Below are 18161 nucleotides of genomic sequence, written 5' to 3' on the forward strand. Positions count from 1 at the left end.
TGTGCAGGGTCAGCTCTATCCAGGGGCAGGGTTCACAGTGTCCAGAGGCAGCCCCACCCACAGGGGGGTTGCGGTGGCCACGGCTCAGCTCCCCTCCTTCAGGGGACCCTCCTCGTGCTGGTGTGGGGTCTGGGCCCCTGTTCCCTCTGGCAATGCCCGTGAGACAAGTGCGGTATTTTCAGAGGTCTGGTTTGGGGGGAAATGTAATAGCATTGGATGCTTTCAGCTATATTGTGGCCACTGTAACAAAGACTGTTTCCTAGGACCACTGTAACAAAGACTGAGTAGCTTAAAACAATAGGAATTTATTTCCTCGGCATCCTGGAGGCCAGAATCCAAGCTCCAGCTGTTTGCTGTGCTGTGGTCCCTGTGAGGCTCTGGGGAAGGGTCTGGGGAGGACGGGCCTCCCACCTCTCCCAGCTGCTGGTGTGGATGCTGACCCTCACTAGCCCTTGGCCTGTAGACAGGGCCGTCTAGTTTCTGTGTCCACGTGTAGCTTCTCCTGGGTCTCCTCTGTTCCTCAGCCCTCCCTTCTGGTAGGACACCAGTTCCAGGCCAGCATGCCCACAGTGACTTCATCTAACTTGACCGCATACGCAAAAATGTTATTTCCAATAAGCCACGTTCAAGGGTCAGGACTTGAATGCAGCTTCTAGGGGAGACACAACTCCACTCACCACAGACACTAACACAAACAAAAGCATCCTCCTGACCCCGAATGACAGGGGTCATTCTGGACAAAAGGAATGGCGGCGGCTCGAATGCCACTGTGAACCACTGGCTTTCCAATGTCGTCTTTCTTATGTGTCCTGGAAGCCAGAACGGCCGTCCAGGGGCCCTGTCTGAAATCTCCTTGGGAAGGACGGTGACCTTCAGCTCCAAGGCCCCCGACTCCCTGTCCTTGGCCTGCTCCAGGACACCCCCTGTGGCTGCCGCCACCCTCTCCCCTTTCCTATCAAATGGCACCTGAATTATTTTATCAATAACCGTGGTGCCATATTTCTAACTGCTAAAAATGTTAACATCTCCAAGTCGCCGGTTAAGTTCGCGTTGCAGCCTGATGATATACTTAATGGCAGCAAAGCGCCCAGCAAATTTCCTGCAACATTAGCTGCATTTAAAAGTATAATCTTATGCAGCTTTTTCTTGCTCAACAACATTTCAGAATAATGGGGGAACGCGTCTATTTACAAGGGAGAAAATAACACACAGTATTTAACACTCCGTGCGATGCTTACAATTCCTTTAGGTGCAAACCCGTAAAAACAGACAAGGGGCTTGAAATACTCTCTACAAGCAGAAAAGCATTGGAACCTGGGGGACCATAACCAAGTCGCAGGTTATCAAAGGCTGAGGTTTGTCTAATAAGTGCGTGCAGGGCGCACGCGTGTTTTTAGACGTAATTACTATATGCAGAAGGAAAAGGCTTAGCCCTTCTAACTAGCACGTAATGAGCCCCTCATCAATAGGGTCCTTTATAAGGCTTCTCTCTGTGCAGCAGGGCAGAACTGACTGCTGGGCTGCGTGTTTTGTGTCTGGGGCTTTCAGTCTTTCTCCAACGAAAATACATCATTCCGAGCCACTCTTCCAATACATCACAGTCATTTTCGGCACTTGAGCTGCTTTTCTCTCCATTTTTCTCACAAAATCAAGCATCATTACAGCAGGTTTCAAGCGCATGTTAGTGTCTGCAATCTACCCCTGCTTTTCTTTAATATTTCATCATTAAATAGCAAAATAACCTGATATGATCCTAATTTAGTGCCAATTACACTGCATTGATCAAAGTGACCTTTTCATACTGGAGCACAAAAATCAATCCCGCTGTACAACAAATGTCAGGCGGGGAGGGCAACATATAATCTGTGACAATCAAAACATTACTTACCAATGAAATCACCACTGACCCGCACGCCAAGGCAATTTCTGCATTGTGGGTGCTGTTTGTGTCTGCAGCTCATGGTGGGGATCTGGTGGTTCCCTACTGACCGCCCCCAGACACAGCGCTGGGGTCCTCTGTCCCAGTGGCGGTGGGGGTCACATCCTGGAGGTCGGGTCAAAGGAGAAGCCCAGAACGTGCTCAAAGTCCTGACTTGTTCCTGGAGCACAAAGGCAGGGGCCCCCAGATCCCTCTCTGAGCAGTTGCCCAGAGTGCTCTGACAGCTCTGCTCGGAAGGACCCCCAGGCTAAGTATCTTTGAGGGGAGGATGTGGGGAAGTAGAACCATCCCACGGTTTTCATGGGACGGTGACACCTACTAGTCTCCCGGGACCTTGGGTACAGAAATCTAGTTTGATCCAAACAATACCCTTGCCATGTACGATTTCAGTGGGCACAACAGGCTTGTCTTTGTTCCCCAGGAAGTGTCCCTGCCCCCGTGTGACACAGGGACTCTGTAATGGGAACCCCAATGGTACAGGGTGTGTCCCCCCATCCCTGGGGTTGAACTTGAGAAGCAGCGGAGAGCATGGGCGGCAGCTTGGAGAAGTCATGTGTCCTGGTCCTGGCCCCACAGCTGTCTGTGAGACACGGGGCCAGTCTCCTGACTTCACTGGTTCTAATTTCGTCATCAGTTAAATGCAGAAAGAGGTTTTCTCTACCTCGTGGGGTGGTGTTGGAGTCACATAGTATCTAGTGTCTGGCATGTCATAATAGCTCAATAAATATTAGCTATTACTATAGCAGATAAGCAATAGAAACGCTGGGCTGGAAGAAGCACAAGCCGGAATCAAGACTGCCGGGAGAAACATCAATCACCTCAGATATGCAGATGACACCACCCTTATGGCAGAAAGTGAAGAGGAACTAAAAAGCCTCTTGATGAAAGTGAAAGTGGACAGTGAAAAAGTTGGCTGAAAGCTCAACATTCAGAAAATGAAGATCATGGCATCTGGTCCCACCACTTCATGGGAAATAGATGGGGAAACAGTGGAAACAGTGTCAGACTTTATTTTTTTGAGCTCCAAAATCACTGCAGATAGTGACTGCAGCCATGAAATTAAGACACTTACTCCTTGGAAGAAAAGTTATGACCAACCTAGATAGCATATTCAAAAGCAGAGACATTACTTTGCCGACTAAGGTCCATCTAGTCAAGGCTATGGTTTTTCCAATAGTCATGTATGGATGCGAGAGTTGGACTGTGAAGAAAGTTGAGTGCAGAAAAGTGGATGCTTTTGAACTGTGGTGTTGGAGAAGACTCTTGAGAGTCCCTTGGACTGCAAGGAGACCCAACCAGTCCATTCTGAAGGAGATCAGCCCTGGGGTTTCTTTGGAAGGAATGATGCTAAAGCTGAAACTCCAGTACTTTGGCCACCTCATGGGAAGAGTTGACTCATTGGAAAAGGCCCTGAAGCTGGGAGGGATTGGGGGCAGGAGGAGAAGGGGACAACAGAGGATGAGATGGCTGGATGGCATCACCGACTCGATGGATGTGAGTTTGAGTGAACTTCAGGGGATGGTGACAGACAGGGAGGCTTGGCGTGCTGCGCTTCATGGGGTCACAGAGTCGGACATGACTCAGCGACTGAACTGAACTGAACTGATAGCAGATAAAAACTGAGATAGGGTACCAGTCGTGGTATTCTTGAAGTAGAAAATAAGTAATCACCCAATTTATATTTAACTAAAATATTCATTGGAAGGACTGATGCTGAAGTTCCAATACTTTGGCCACCTGATATGAAGAGCTGACTCACTAGAAGAGACCCTGATGCTGGGAAAGATGGAAGGCAGGAGAAGAAGGGGGCAGCAGAGGATGAGATGGTTGGATGGCATCCAGGATTCAATAGACTCAATGGACATGCGTTTGCCCAAGCTCAGGGAGATAGTGAACCACAGAGAAGCCTAGCATTCTGCAGTCCACGGGGTCGCAAAGAGTTGGGAATGACTTAGAGAAGGAACAAGAACAGCAAAAATAAAATCATCTTCAATGTAACCTTGTGGGACTCAAAATACTGGGTCAGGTTTGGTGAGCAAACCCATAAAATGCATTTGACTACCAGCGTACAGTCCATGAAAGCTGTCTTTCAAGCGCGCCATTGTGTTTACCTTCAACTAGAGAGCCACAGCTCTTTGCTCCCCTTCAGTGGCCCGGAAACCACCAACGCAGCCGCAGTGTGCAGGGTGCACAGAGGCTCCTCGAAGCCTAGGCTGGCAGCCAGCTTCCCTGAGGTCTGAACAGACGTGGGGACACGATTTAAGGGGAGGTGCCCAGTGGCCGTCCTCTCCCTGCCCATCCTGACAGCGGTACCCTAGAAACAGGGAGTGGCCACACAAGTGCAGAAAATAGGCTGGAGCACTGTTGGCCTGAGAAGGAGATTCAAACAGTTACAAGAATCTGAAGCTACTCATCACAGATCCCGTGTTCCAGCACCGCTGAGGGCGAGCTGCCCTCAGGTAATGCAAGCGTGCTGGTATGGGGATCCGGTGAGCTCATCTGTTCCTCCCCGGGCCAGTCTAGGAATTCTGGCAAGAAGAGCTAGTGACTTAGGAGCATCCTCTCCACGTTGGCATCACCAGGCCCCCTGGACACCAAGTCCAGGTCCTCGGGGGTTTTCCCAGGGCCCTTGAGGTTAGAGTCTGATGACTCCCGACTGACGGAGCTGGACCCAGTTCCAGGCTGGAGAGTGTAGCCCAGGTACCCTGTGATGAAGCATCTTCAGGCCCGCCTGAGCCAGGTGAGAACTCAGCAATGCCCCCAGCCCACGTACAAGCCAGAGCCAGCGCGTTTCACATGGACGCAGAGTCCCTTCCACTTAATGTAAAAGAGCTCTGTGAGTGGGTTGCTGAGGTGACTCCCTTATTCTTTAACATATTTTCCAATGCAATTTGCTGCTTAACAGCCACACTATAAATGACGTGATTAAGTTTTATACATTTCTGTATATTTGATGTATTTACCCAAATGTGGCTGTCGTTTTGTGTATGAGTTCAGATGTTCAGAATGGAATCAACTGTCTGCTTGATTCACTTAAATCAACTATCTTTACAAGGGGAAGCTTGTTTTTTCCAGTGTCTTTGTGAAAAAAATAAATGTTCTAATACAAAAATGAAATGCCCGAAAAACACATGGAGGATTTTATAAATAACCTTCACCAAACTTATTTCCACTCTTTTAGAAAAAAATACATCTAAAAATAATCACCATCAGAAAGTTATTTTCACAATCAGCTACTTTCTAGCTTTCAGTTAAACTCACCGTTTATTCCACCGGATGGTCTGTGTTGGGCTCACTCCCATGACAGTGGAGAGTTTTCACCACTGGGAGGAGAGGTCTTCTGCAGACCACCCATGCCTTTCTCTGGGGTTTGAGAAATTCACTGGCACATTCTCTTGTGTTCTGTTGTGATCAAAACTAGGGCTTCCCAGGTGGTGCTAGTGGTAAAAATCTATCTGCCAGTGCAGGAGACATGAGAGATGCGGGTTTGATCCCTGGGTTGGGAAGGCCCCCTGGAGAAGGGTACAGCAACCCACTCCAGTATTCTTGCCTGGAGAATCCCAGGGACAGAGGAGCCTGGGGTCACAACCAGCTGGCCATGATTGAAGCGACTTAACACATGATCCAAACGAAGCAAAGTGAAATTCATCCTAATTCAAAAAATGGCTCCAATTAAAAATTGGGTTTACACGCACAAAAACTTGGAGTCTACTTAGTATGCTGTAATTATAATTGACCTTGTAAGAAAAAGGCAGATGAAAAGTAAACCATTACATTGTCCAAACGATTCATTCTACAAGGCCAGCCATTAGGACATTGAGATTCCAATCTTGCCAAGTCAATGTCTCAAGTTTTTACTTTTATCTAGTTGTGACCAGTGTGTGCAACTTACGTTACTAATTTTACGGCCAACGTTACATGTTCTTGTTTGTAATCACCGACATTTCAATGTGCATGGTCTTGTTCACGTTATGAAACAGTGGGCCAAGAGCAAACAAAATAAATTTTGTTAAAATGAATTATGTACTAGAGATATTGCGTGAGTATTAAGATACTTTTATATTTTTAAAAAAATCTATTGTGTAAAATGGATAGCTGGTGAGAAGTTGCTTTAGAACACTGAAGCCCAGCCTGGAGCTCTGTGATGACCAGAGGCTGGAACTGGGGTGGGGAGGGAGGCTCCCAAGGGAAGGGACATATGTGTAATTATGGCTGATTCGAGATAGATGGCAGAAACCAACATAACACTGTAAAAATGAAAGCACGATTAAAAAAAAAAAAGCAGTGAAAGTAGAGGTAATTTTAGAAGAAATGAGGTAGGATTCAGGGGAAAAGAAAGCAATTGGGAAAAAAGCAATAATTGATATTAAAAGTAGATTGGAATATTTGCAGACCTGAGATTCATTATAATTCCTATTAATATTTTTAAAATTCCAAGTTTCTTTACATATAGTGAAAACAAGTCTTAAAATACATTCTTTAGAAATGAAACACCATCTGGCCTAATATAACAATTATCTTCAAGTGGGAGCATTTGATTTTTTTAAAGCATGTCAGATTAATTGATTCCATTTAACTATTTAATAAGAAGCTTGTGTCTTTTTAATATTATCAATCCATTTGATGCCTTTACTAAGCTTTTCTGAAATTCCCACGTTTATGTCACCCAATGGTTTTAAGCTGTATTATTTTCCTCTAAAGTCAGTTGATTGCCATCCCACTTTAAACACATCTATTTTATAGCAATGAAATACTACCTGGGTAGTATTTGGCCCTGATTATGTTTATCATAAGTGTGTTTGTTCTTTCCTAGATAGCCAAACAACTGTCCTAAATTTAATCCTCATGCACTCTATCAAACCAATCATTGTACATGTAATAAATCATGCCCTATTAAAGAAACCAAATTTTCTGGCCCTTAAGATTGGAAAATTATTAACCTAATTCTTTACAAATTGCACAGAAGATAATATCTGATAATCCATTAAGCACAACTTAATCAATGTCTTCCATCATAATGCAAAATGCACTGATAAGAATTCAAGCTCTGCTGATTAAAAGAGTATAATGTAATAGCCTCCATAAGTTTCAGACTGCTAGAAATGAGTATCTTGCTAATGTAACAAGCCAAGAAATTAGATTTTCCTTATCCCCTTTTAAATATATTAATATTATGATAAAAACAAGATACAGGTTAACAAACAAACAAACAAAATCTCTAACCAGGAAAACATGGTATGGAAACCCACAGCAGTACTCTTAAACCTGGAGAATTCCATAGACCGAGGAGCCTGTCAGGCTACAGTCCATAGGGTCTCAAAGAGTTGAATATGACTCTATCGACAGAGCATGCACTTAGCAAGAAAACATAATTAACATTAGAGTCGCTAGAGCATTTAGGCAGAGTGATTTTGTATATTCTCTTGATTCTAGGGACGTGTTCAATTTTAAAGCACAGAAGTCAGTCCAAACTCTTTGAGTTTTTCTTTAGATTACCTTTGCAATCAGTTTATCTGAGAAATGTACAAATCGACTTGATCTAGGAGCCTCCATACGACCCATCAAGCCAGTGATTTTAGAGCCACCAGGGAAGTTATGACCCTGTTAAGCTGATTCAAATTTTTAAGAATGACATGTTAGAGCAAGCAGTTTTATTTTAAATTAAGATTTTCTCTACTTCCTTAATTTTTTCAATGGTTGAAGAGATACACTGATTGATTTTTTAAGTGCAAAGTGTTATCGTCTGATACCTGTGGCATTCATTTACTTCTCAAATATTATCCCAAGTAATGCATCTGCTTACCATTAGGCGTCCCTTCCTTCTGAGCTCTCAGGATCTCCGCCATGGATGTGCAGCCTTCCATCCAGTGGGCATCTCTGTGAAACCGCACGATTTATTCAGAGCAGAGTGATGTCAAATGTTCTTATGTGCGCTGAGGGCTCAGAAGTGGGTCTCAGGAAGAAACACTCATTTACACATAACTAAACATGCAAAATGGCACCTCACTCCAGCACTCTTGCCTGGAAAATCCCATGGGCGGAGGAGCCTGGTAGGCTGCAGTCCATGGGGTCGTGAAGAGTCGGGAACGACTGAGCGACTTCACTTTCACTTTTCACTTTCATGCACTGGAGAAGGAAATGGCAACCCACTCCAGTGTTCTTGCCTGGAGAATCCCAGGGACGGGGGAGCCTGGTGGGCTGCCGTCTATGGGGTCGCACAGAGTTGGACACGACTGAAGCGACTTAGCAGCAGCAGCAAACATGCAAAAGGACCGATGCTGAGGCTGAAACTCCAGTACTTTGGCCACCTCATGCGAAGAGCTGACTCACTGGAAAAGACTCTGACGCTGGGAGGGATTGGGGGCAGGGGGAGAAGGGGACGACCGAGGATGAGATGGCTGGATGGCATCACGGACTCGATGGACGTGAGTCTGAGTGAACTCCGGGAGTTGGTGATGGACAGGGAGGCCTGGCGTGCTGCGATTCATGGGGTCACAAAGAGTCAGACGCAACTGAGCGACTGAAACACGCAAAAAGAGAAGTGTGCGTGTATCTGCGTGTGAGAATCTGTACATATTTTCAGTGGAGATGGGTTTGCTAATCTCCCTTCCCTTTCACTAAAGGTTAAGTTTTCTTACTTTTGTCCTTGTTGCTCAGTCACTAAGTCATGTCCGACTCTGCAATCCCATGGACTGCAGCACTCCAGGCTTGCTTGTCTTTCACTATCTCCTGGAGTTCGCTCAGATCCATGTTCATCGAGTCAGTGATGCCATCCAACCATCTTATCCTCTGCTGTCCCCTTCTCCTTTTGCCTTCAGTCTTTCTCAGCATCAGGGTCTTTTCCAGTGAGTCAGCTCTTCCCATCAGGTGGCCAAAGTATTGGAGCTTTAGCCTCAGCATCAGTCCTTTAAGTGAATATTCAGGGTTGACTTACTTTAGGAGTGACTGGTTTCTTTATTTATATAAACACGAATATGTTTCCAACTGTAATAAATCATTGATCATGATTTTACAAATGCAGTTTTCTTTTGAATAATAATGCACAACCATTGAAAAACTTTTTATTAACTACATAACAGTAAAGATTTTTATATAGTAGGACACCAAAATTAGGCAGATTAGTATCTGGTGGATCAGTGGCTTCTCTGGTGCCCTGGTAAATGTGATAGGTGTGAATCATGTGAAATGAGATGGTTTGCCCTCACAAGAAGAACCGGATGGTATCAAAACAGCCCTTCTTTTCAGCTGTGAAAAGGTCTTCCAGTTTGAACAGACAAAGCTGCTCTAGTGGTTCTATTTGTTTAAGAAAATAGGTCTAAATTGATGAAACTAATGATTTTATACTAACTGCTCTTTTTAAAGACAATTGCTGATTGCATGCCCCTTTTGTAGCTTAGCTGAGCCCGAGACGGTACAAAATAACCATCTTGCCAGTTGTCACAACTATTTGCTCATTCTTTAATTAAACATAATATAGAAAACAGTATAATTCACGTCTAATTGGAAATCAACTACTTTAGACTGTGAACTCTTTCCAAAACTGATGTTTTTGGATCATTGTTTACGATTATAATGCTTATCAAGGTTGTTTATTTCCTTTACCAACCTTGATTTCATATCTAACATTAAAACAGCACCCATTGCTTGATTTTTTAAAAGAAGAAATTCTTTTGAGCTCATGGCATTCCTTTACCAGAGGTAATGATGATGACGCTAGTGGAGGAAATGGTTATATCCAGGCTGATTTCATTAGAATGAGTCTGATCAAAATTGTGATCTCCTTTGCACCAGAATTAAAACAAGTTTTTCCCTCAATGAAACAGATAATGAATATACAAACACACAGAACTCACAATGACTTAGCATTTTTCAGCTTCATCAGATCATCAAGAAGGTTTTTAAATGTTTGAACTTGCAAATGAATTTATTAGGTATTTATTGGTCAAGTTGTTTTATAGAGTAAATCTTTCACAGCCTTAGCATTTGAAAAAGTGTTTTGGAGTGTTCATTTCACAGTCTGGGAGGTAAGCAATGGGCACCTCACCTTCAAGACATAGAAAACGGAAACGGGGTGTGGAGGGGGGAGGAGATTTTCTGGAGCCAGACGGGAAGCAGAAAAGCCTCAGAGATTCCACTTATTCAACAAGCATTCACTGGGCACCTAGTCCATGTTGGGGGTGAAGCCTAGCCATCCTCCCAACAGAGGAGGGGGCCAGGCGCTCTCAGCTCTCATCAGGGCCGAGGCAGACGTACACTGCTGCAGCGCAGAGGGGTGTTTAACCCCTTGATTCGGGGCTGCGTGGCAGGGAGGGCTTTCTGGGGGGTACTGGAATTAACCCCAGACCTGCAGGGCCCGCAGCACTCAGACGGCATTTGGAGGAGGCCGTGGGAAAGCAGAGCCCTGTTGATGGGGCCGGGAGGGCGGACGGGTCCCCATAGACACCTTGGACCTGCCCTTCCTCAGTGATTGCCCCGTGATGCGGGGTTTCTCCCTGCCATCCTGTTACTCACTGAGTGGCCACTGGATGTCTGGCAGCTGTGACTGCATGCATTAAGAGGAACAAAAATCCAGATTATCCAAGATAGTCAGTACTATCTTTCTAGATCCCCTATATGCGCTTTAATATGTGATATTTTTCTTTTTCTGACTTACTTACCTCTGTATAATAGCCTCTAGGCTCATCCACCTCATTAGAACTGACTCAAATGCATCCCTTTTTATAGCCAAGTAATGTTCCATGTGTATAAACACAGACACCGAGAGCAGACTTGTGGACGCGGTGGGAGAAGGAGAGGGTGGGATGACTTGAGAGAATAGGGCAGCCCTGCCCCACTCTGTCCTTTCTCTGAGTGCTGAGTTTTTCTGAATTTGTGATGCTGGTTGAGATAGATCTCCAGTTCTTACTTTTCAGCAAGGAATTCTAATGAGGAGGGGGCTACAGAAACACGGCCACTTAATCAATCATGCCCCCGATTTTCATTTACAACCTCATATACATCTTCAACCAGGTAAAAAGTGGGGCTTTGGGGGGCACTGAGGTGGCCCTGCGGTCAGCCGCAGCACCTCATAGGTGGGGCACACTGGGGAGTATGGCAGCACCCCAGTCCCACATCACCTGAGGACAGGACGAGGCATCCCTGGGTGGGTTGGGAGCCAGGGCCCCCAGGATGGGACCCTTCCAGCAGGCATATGGGTGCCTGTGCTTCCGTATCCATGGAAACCAGGGGAAGGAAATCCAGGGTGGAAAAGAGGAGGGAGGGTGGCTGTTCCCATGTATGGATCCTTCTGGGTCCAGGGTTATGGGGACTTCTGTCTGTGTTCCTCCCAGAGTGCAAGCATAGGCTGGCTTGAGATGGCTCTGCTGTTGGCAGTTGGTGAGGTAGACCTGCTCTTGTCTGGAGAGCCACTTAGAAGTCTATTCAGAACCCACTCAAGTGTCAACACGTTTTAGAAGAAGACAATTAGTATTGCAAAATGTCAAGATATCCAGGCTTGGGTCTCAGAAATCCACAAAAGAACCCTCGGTTTTTGTGGTTGTGTGTCCTGATGTCCTTCTTGGAGATGCCCCAACGTGGAGAACGTTGTTTTGATGACTTGGATAAAGATAGTGGAACTAATGCCCACCTGAATGGGTGACTGTTCATTTCTGCTTAGCATGAATCAGAGTTAATTTTTCCAAATGGCCTTTCACAGTGACCCTGTGCCCCTGACCGTCTGTGCACACGTCCACAGGTTTCCACTTGTGGCTTTTAATACACGTTATAACTCTCACACAGGCAAGCGCCTCTCCGGATTCAACCCTTGGCAATGAAAGGAGCTCACGTCTGAGGACTCTGTTCAGGGGTGAGCTAACAGTTTTATTTCCCAGATTAGGAAAAGAGATTCTCTGTATGAGCTGTATGCTTCCACAAAGAAACCCAACAACCAAAACCTTGTCTAAATCCCTGCAAGTGATGATGACAAAGACCTAAAATGATACACTGCGAGGAGTGGAATTAAGCAGGGTGGATTTGGAGAAGACAGAGCATGATTATGAATTATTAGTGCAGGTGTTAACCAATATAGATTGGAGAATTTATAGAATATTTTTGTAGCTTAAAAAAATATATATATATAAATGTATTTTGATTATAGGAAGATTGTTTCTGAAAAGAATGAAGATACATAATGTGGGGGGAGACTGGGACTTCTGCAGATTTTGTCCCCGGAAATAATGACCATCTCTCCCTCTTGTGGCTCCTCAGTGGACGGAGAGGCCAAGGCTGATGGCCTGAGATGCCCTGAGCTCTGGGCAGGGGTGGGGAGAAAGCAGATGTCCCAGCTTTGTGTTTTAGATGTACAGGTTTTCATCCGAGCAGGGAAGTTTGTGGAGAGAACTCTGAAAGAGCCACAGAAAATGACTCAGCCTGGTGGAGGCAGAGAATAGCCTGTCTCAGAATTCTGAGCAGATTGTGGGTTTCAGAGAGCAGCGAAGAATGGTGCGGGGCGGGGCAGGAGAGCCACCACTGCTGGCTGAGAACCCCCAGACCAACCTGTGCTTTCTCCATGTCACCCAGCAGCTCTCCAAATCCTGACACGGTCTGCCTGCAGAGGAGATGCCAGTCCTAAGTCCAGACTGTCACCTGTGCTCCTGGCCGACCAGCTGCAAACCCACCACCCCTCCTTTCGTTCCATTTATTGGTCAGAGCAGCTCACAGAACTCAGAGAAACATGGACTCAGGCAACCCGCTTATTACGCAGGACATCATGAAGGGCACTGATGGGCAGAAGAAGGGAGCCCACAGGGGTGGGGAGGGGGCATCTCCTCCCTGTACCTCCGCCTGTCGCCAGCCTGAAGATCTGAACCCCGTCTGTGGAGCTACGGTGGAGGCTTCAGCCCAAGGCAAGACTGATTCCACCAGGGCTTGATCTCAACCTCCAGCCCCTCCCCTCTCCCTGGGGGTCAACTGTGGGGCTGAAATCCCAACCCTCTGCTCACCTGGTTGATTCTCCTGGTCTCCAACCCCCACTCTAGATGCTTTCCAAAAGCTGCCTTATAAACAGAAACTCACCTGTGGTCAAAAGGGGTTTTTGTGAACATTTTTAGAAATCTTTAGATGTGGACACTGGATCCTCAGGAGTTGAACCTTGCCACCAAAGAGGTCTAGCCTTTGTCCTGGCTCCTGGGAGGTCATCTTCGTTTGTCTAGGAGCCTTGGGATGCCGCCATATTAATTGAGTTGAGACTGTCCTTAACCACGTGGGCAATCAATAACCCATCACAGGTATGTAACGAAGGTGCAGCAAAACCTCAGAACACTGGCTCTTGGGCAAATGTCCTTGTTTGGTGACAGATGCTGCTGTGGCCACATACAGATATGGGAAGAGTGATTCAGCTTGACCCAGGGGGAGAGGACAAGGAGCCACGAGCTTTGGGCCCTGCACTCTGTCCCACTGGCTTCTCCCATGCCTGCTGCCACCCGGCAGCCTCTCCCTGTAATAAACCAAATCCGTGAGCATCACAGACACCTGCAGATGCTGTGAGTCCTCAAAAGAAGTCAGATTACTGTTAACAACCTCAAAGGATTTTTATTCTTGTTTAAAATTTTTATCTTATAAAATAATAAAATTAAAAATTTCATTTAAAGGTGGTTTTGGGGACACCCCGAAGTTTGGAATCAGTGTCAGAGAAATCAGGGCAGTTTTGGATACTGCCCCTGAAAATGTATAACTGGCTGCAGACTCCTCACAAATGTGGAAATAGAGACAGAAAGAGCAGAGAGAGTAGGGTAATGAGGGAAACAGAGCAAGAGGTGAACACAGCGTTTCAACTACTCAGCATTCAGAGCTCAGTGAAGGGGGAAAGCCCTCCTGCAGGGGACCTCGCGCTGCCCTAAGAGGCCCTGCATCTGGATACTCCTCGGTCCTCAGCCTGTCCTGTCCCCGCCGTCTGCCCGCTGCAGCCCAGCATGTGTTACGTGTATACATGTATTTATTCTACAAAAGGGAAAGGCAGACACCTGAACTAGAAACGTGTTTGTTTCTGATGATTCGGTGCTCAGGGCCTTGTTAGAGCCACAGTGACGGGCATGGCGCTGTGGGTCCCGGCCACCACGTCCTGCCGGTCGGTTCAGAGCTGGCCCTTTTCTGTGACACTGGGCGGGACTTGGCAGAGCTGCAGGATCCACTACTGGCATCTGGACACCAATTTTGTGGCTAGTGCAAAAACTGCGACCATTTATGGTCTCCATCTTGGCTGAACCTGCCTTGAGGGAGCAAGCTCCAGGGATGCCGATGGGAGCATGTGATTCCTCTCAAGCATCAGCTCCACAGAAAGGTGCCCGTCCTCGTGGCCTTCAAAAGCTGCCCGCTCAGGACAAAGATGGCAAAGAGGTTTTTGGTTTGACTTCTGAGGTGGGCTATTTTACATCTATACAGGATGAAGTATCTATAATTATTAAAAACAGGTTAAATAAAATCATATACATTTTTTAACAACTAAAAATATAATACTTTCTCCCTTTCCCTTTATCCTCTTCACTTCCTCTCTTATCATCAAAATTAATCTCATTTGGAGAAGGAAATGTCAACCCAGTCTGGAATCCTTGCCTGAGAAATCCCATGGACAGAGGAGTATGGCAGGCTACAGTCTATGGGGTCACAGATGAGTCAGACATGACTTAGTGACTAAACAACAACAAGCTATTTTATATAAGCTGGATAAACAAGGTCTCACTGTATAGTACAGGTAACTAAATGCAATATGCTGTGATAAACCATAACGGAGAAGAATATAGGCATGTATAGCTGAATCACTTTGCTATACTGCAGAACTTGACATGACATTGTAAATAACGTATACTTCAACACAATTGAAAAATAAACACCAATATTACACTATATTAATGCATATAGATGGAATTTAGAAAGACAGTAACGGTGATCCTATATGCAAGACAGCACAGAAAGACACAGACATGGAGAACAGCCTTTTGGCCTCTGTGGGAGAGGGCGAGGGTAGGGCGATGTGAGGGAACGGCAGCGAAACATGTCCATCGCCATGTATGAAACAGATGGCCAGCGCGGACTCGACGCGCTGCAGGGCCCCTGAAGCGGGTGCTCTGGGACGGCCCCGACGGGTGGGGTGGGGAGGGAGGTGGAGTGGGGAGGGAGGTGGGGGGGCAGAATGGGGCACACACGCACACCCGTGGCTTCCTGGCAATGTATGGCAAAAACCACCATATATTGTAAAGTAATTGCCTCCAGTTAAAAATGTAAAATATAGTTAAAAAGTAAAATGAAAAAATAATAAAGTCACTTTTAAAAACAAAAAAATAATCTCCTTAAATGAAGTTTTTAATTTTATTTTTTATAAAATAAAAATTGTGAAGAAGAATAAAAGTCCTTCAAAGTTGTTAACAGTAATTTGCCTTCTTTTGTGTCTCTTTCGAAAGAGTATGTCCTACAATTCTGTGCACAAGTAAAGGTGAGCGTAAACAGAGAAGTCAAATGTTCGTTCCCTCATTTCTATTTTCAAAGCCCCAAAACTGATCGAAGGTGAGGAACAGGCAAGCCCATCTAAGACATGGTTCTACTTGGACAGTCAGTGGCCTCATTCAGATCATGTCTCCAAGGATGTAACCGCTCCCTGAGGCCTTGAGCACACAGCAGGGGATCCTCGGATAGTCACCCCTGCTTTCAAAGACTCTTCCTTATACTATTAGGGGTATAAACTGAAGTGTGTTTGTGTGTGTGTGTGTGTGCATGAGAGATAATGTGTGCACCCCTCATAGTTTAATAGTTTTTTTAACAATTTTTAATTGAATTATATTTAATTCACAATGTATTAGTTTCATATACACACACACATTTGTATCTGCATGCGTATATTTCTTCTTTTTTAGATTTTTGTCCTTATGGGTTATTACAAAATATTGAGGAGAGTCCCCTGTGTTGCTCAGGAGATCCTTGTCGGTGATCTATTTCATATACGGTCACGTGCGTATGTTGATTCCAAACTCCTAAAATTCATCCCCTTCCCCATAAACTCTTCTTTGTAAACCAATCTTTTTCAAGGCACACCTTCAGAATCTCTCAAGAAGAGAATCATTTCAGGTCCATCGAGTTCTTTTCACTTTTAATGTTGAACACACACGTTAATACAAATAGATACAAGAGAGAAACATCACTCTGAGTACTGAAACTTGAATCCCAGAGATGAACGAGGTGGTCTACCAGTGCAGGGCTCAGTAGCTGAGGGGTGTTTGGAGTGTTGCTGGGTGAGACAGATGACTAAAACATGTTGAGTACAGTTCCTGCTGGTGGGGCCAGCTCCGCCTCTGCGTAACCTGGGTAACAGTGTCTACGATGCTGCTGGAGGATGCAAAGGCTATGGGGTACACGAGGCTCAGCAGGCAAACGCAGGTGCTTGTTCTTTATCTGACAAGAGCTCCAGGAAATGTCTTTTTTAAGGTAATTTTACTAACAATGTGAAAAGCGGAGGCTCGAAAGGGGTTAATAATTTACTCCACCACAAATAAGGGATGAAACCAAGATTCAACACAATGTTTTGTCTGAAAGCCTCTCCTCTTGTTTCAGCACCGCGTTCATCCCAACATGTTTCACGTGCGTGTCAGTATCCTCATGTCTAATAAGAGCTGTGATATCCTTAGAAATTCTCCGTGTTGGGTCCTGGGTTAAATGTATGAATTTTATATTCTTGCAACAGACACCTTCAGACATGGGTATGTTTGCTACTTCAGTTTGACAGACAGAGAGATTGCAAAAAAAGAAAGTCAAAAGCAGCAGATTTGCTCAAGCTCAAGTTGGAAGTGAGCTTAGAGGTGGAGGAAAGATTCAGGCCAATTGGTCCGAGTCTGGAGTCACTGGCCTGAGCGGTCAGAACTCTGCCTTCCCGGGTCTGCCAGGGGTGCTCTGGGGTCAGAGGGGTGGGCCAGCGAGGCGCGGTGCTGGCCTCCACCCTCTGCCTTTCCAGGGCCCCGCATCCCGCCCGCGCTCTGCCCGCCGTGGTCCTCGTGCCGAGGTCGGGGCCGGCGCCCTGGCTGTGGTCAGCGGGAGGGATGGCCACACCAGGACCTTCACCCATGACCTGCCCTGGTCCCAGGCCCCGAGCCGGACCTCAGGCTTGACCCTGGAGACATGCTTTATTGCTTTATTTGTTTCTCATCTAGGCAGAGGACCCAGCCTGGCCTTCGGTGATGGTTTTGTCCAGTTGGGCATTTCTGCTTTCTCTGTAGCTGCTTATTTTTACTGCTTTATCGTTGCCTTTTATTGAGTAATTTTTTTCTCACTTCTTTTACCTTGTTTGTTTGTCTCTCTCTTACCTATAACTTTTTCACGGCGAATCAGAAGTGACAGCTCCAGATGCGAAGCCTGACCCCGGTGGCGTGGGGAAGGTTGGTGTCATCTCATTAGTTTTGTTAGCTCAGCAGAGCCCGAGTGACTCAAAGCCTCTCAGAGCCCACTAGTCAGGCTGCCGCTAAAGGAATTCCAGAAATTTCTCCCTTTGCAGCCAAGCCCCTCAGAGGCACAGGGAGAAGCTGTGCCAGAAGGGACCCCGCTCAGCTCAGTGTGTTTCACACACGCTTCCCCTGCCCGCAGCCTGGCCAGGCTCCCCCTCCACCACTGCTCACAGGAGCCCCTCTTCTCCTCTAGGAGTCCACCATGGCGTGAACCCCCATCAAACCTCCCCTGGGTTCCCTGTCCTATCCTGGGGACGCACATCGGGGTCCCCAGTGCCAGCCCCTCATCAATGCCTTCATCCATGTGCTCACCTGAATTTCAAAACCTGGTCCTAGCGGGCTTCCCAGGCGGCGCTAGTGGTAAAGAACCCAGCTGCCAGTGCAGGAGACATGAGAGACATGGGTTCAATCCCTGGGTTGGGAGGATCCCCTGGAGGAGGGCATGGCAACCCACCCCAGTATTCTTGTCTGGAGAATCCCATGGACAGAAGAGCCTGGAGGGCTACAGTCCCCGGGGTCACAAAGAGTCAGACATGACTGAGCAACTGACACACACTCCAGCATAAAATTACACAAAAAAGAATTTAAAAAAGGAAAACCAGTCATTGAATTGAGGCCCAACTAAAGCCGGTGTGACTCAGCTTGGCCTGATCCTGTCTGCAAAGACCTGGTTTCCAAGTGAGGCCATTTTTCGAGGTTCTGGGTAGGATGCATTTGGGGGGATAATCAACTCAGTATGGCTGAATAGCACAGGTGTGTCT

This window comes from Ovis canadensis, chromosome 23 (genome assembly GCF_042477335.2).
Source record: "Ovis canadensis isolate MfBH-ARS-UI-01 breed Bighorn chromosome 23, ARS-UI_OviCan_v2, whole genome shotgun sequence".
NCBI lineage: Eukaryota > Metazoa > Chordata > Mammalia > Artiodactyla > Bovidae > Ovis > Ovis canadensis.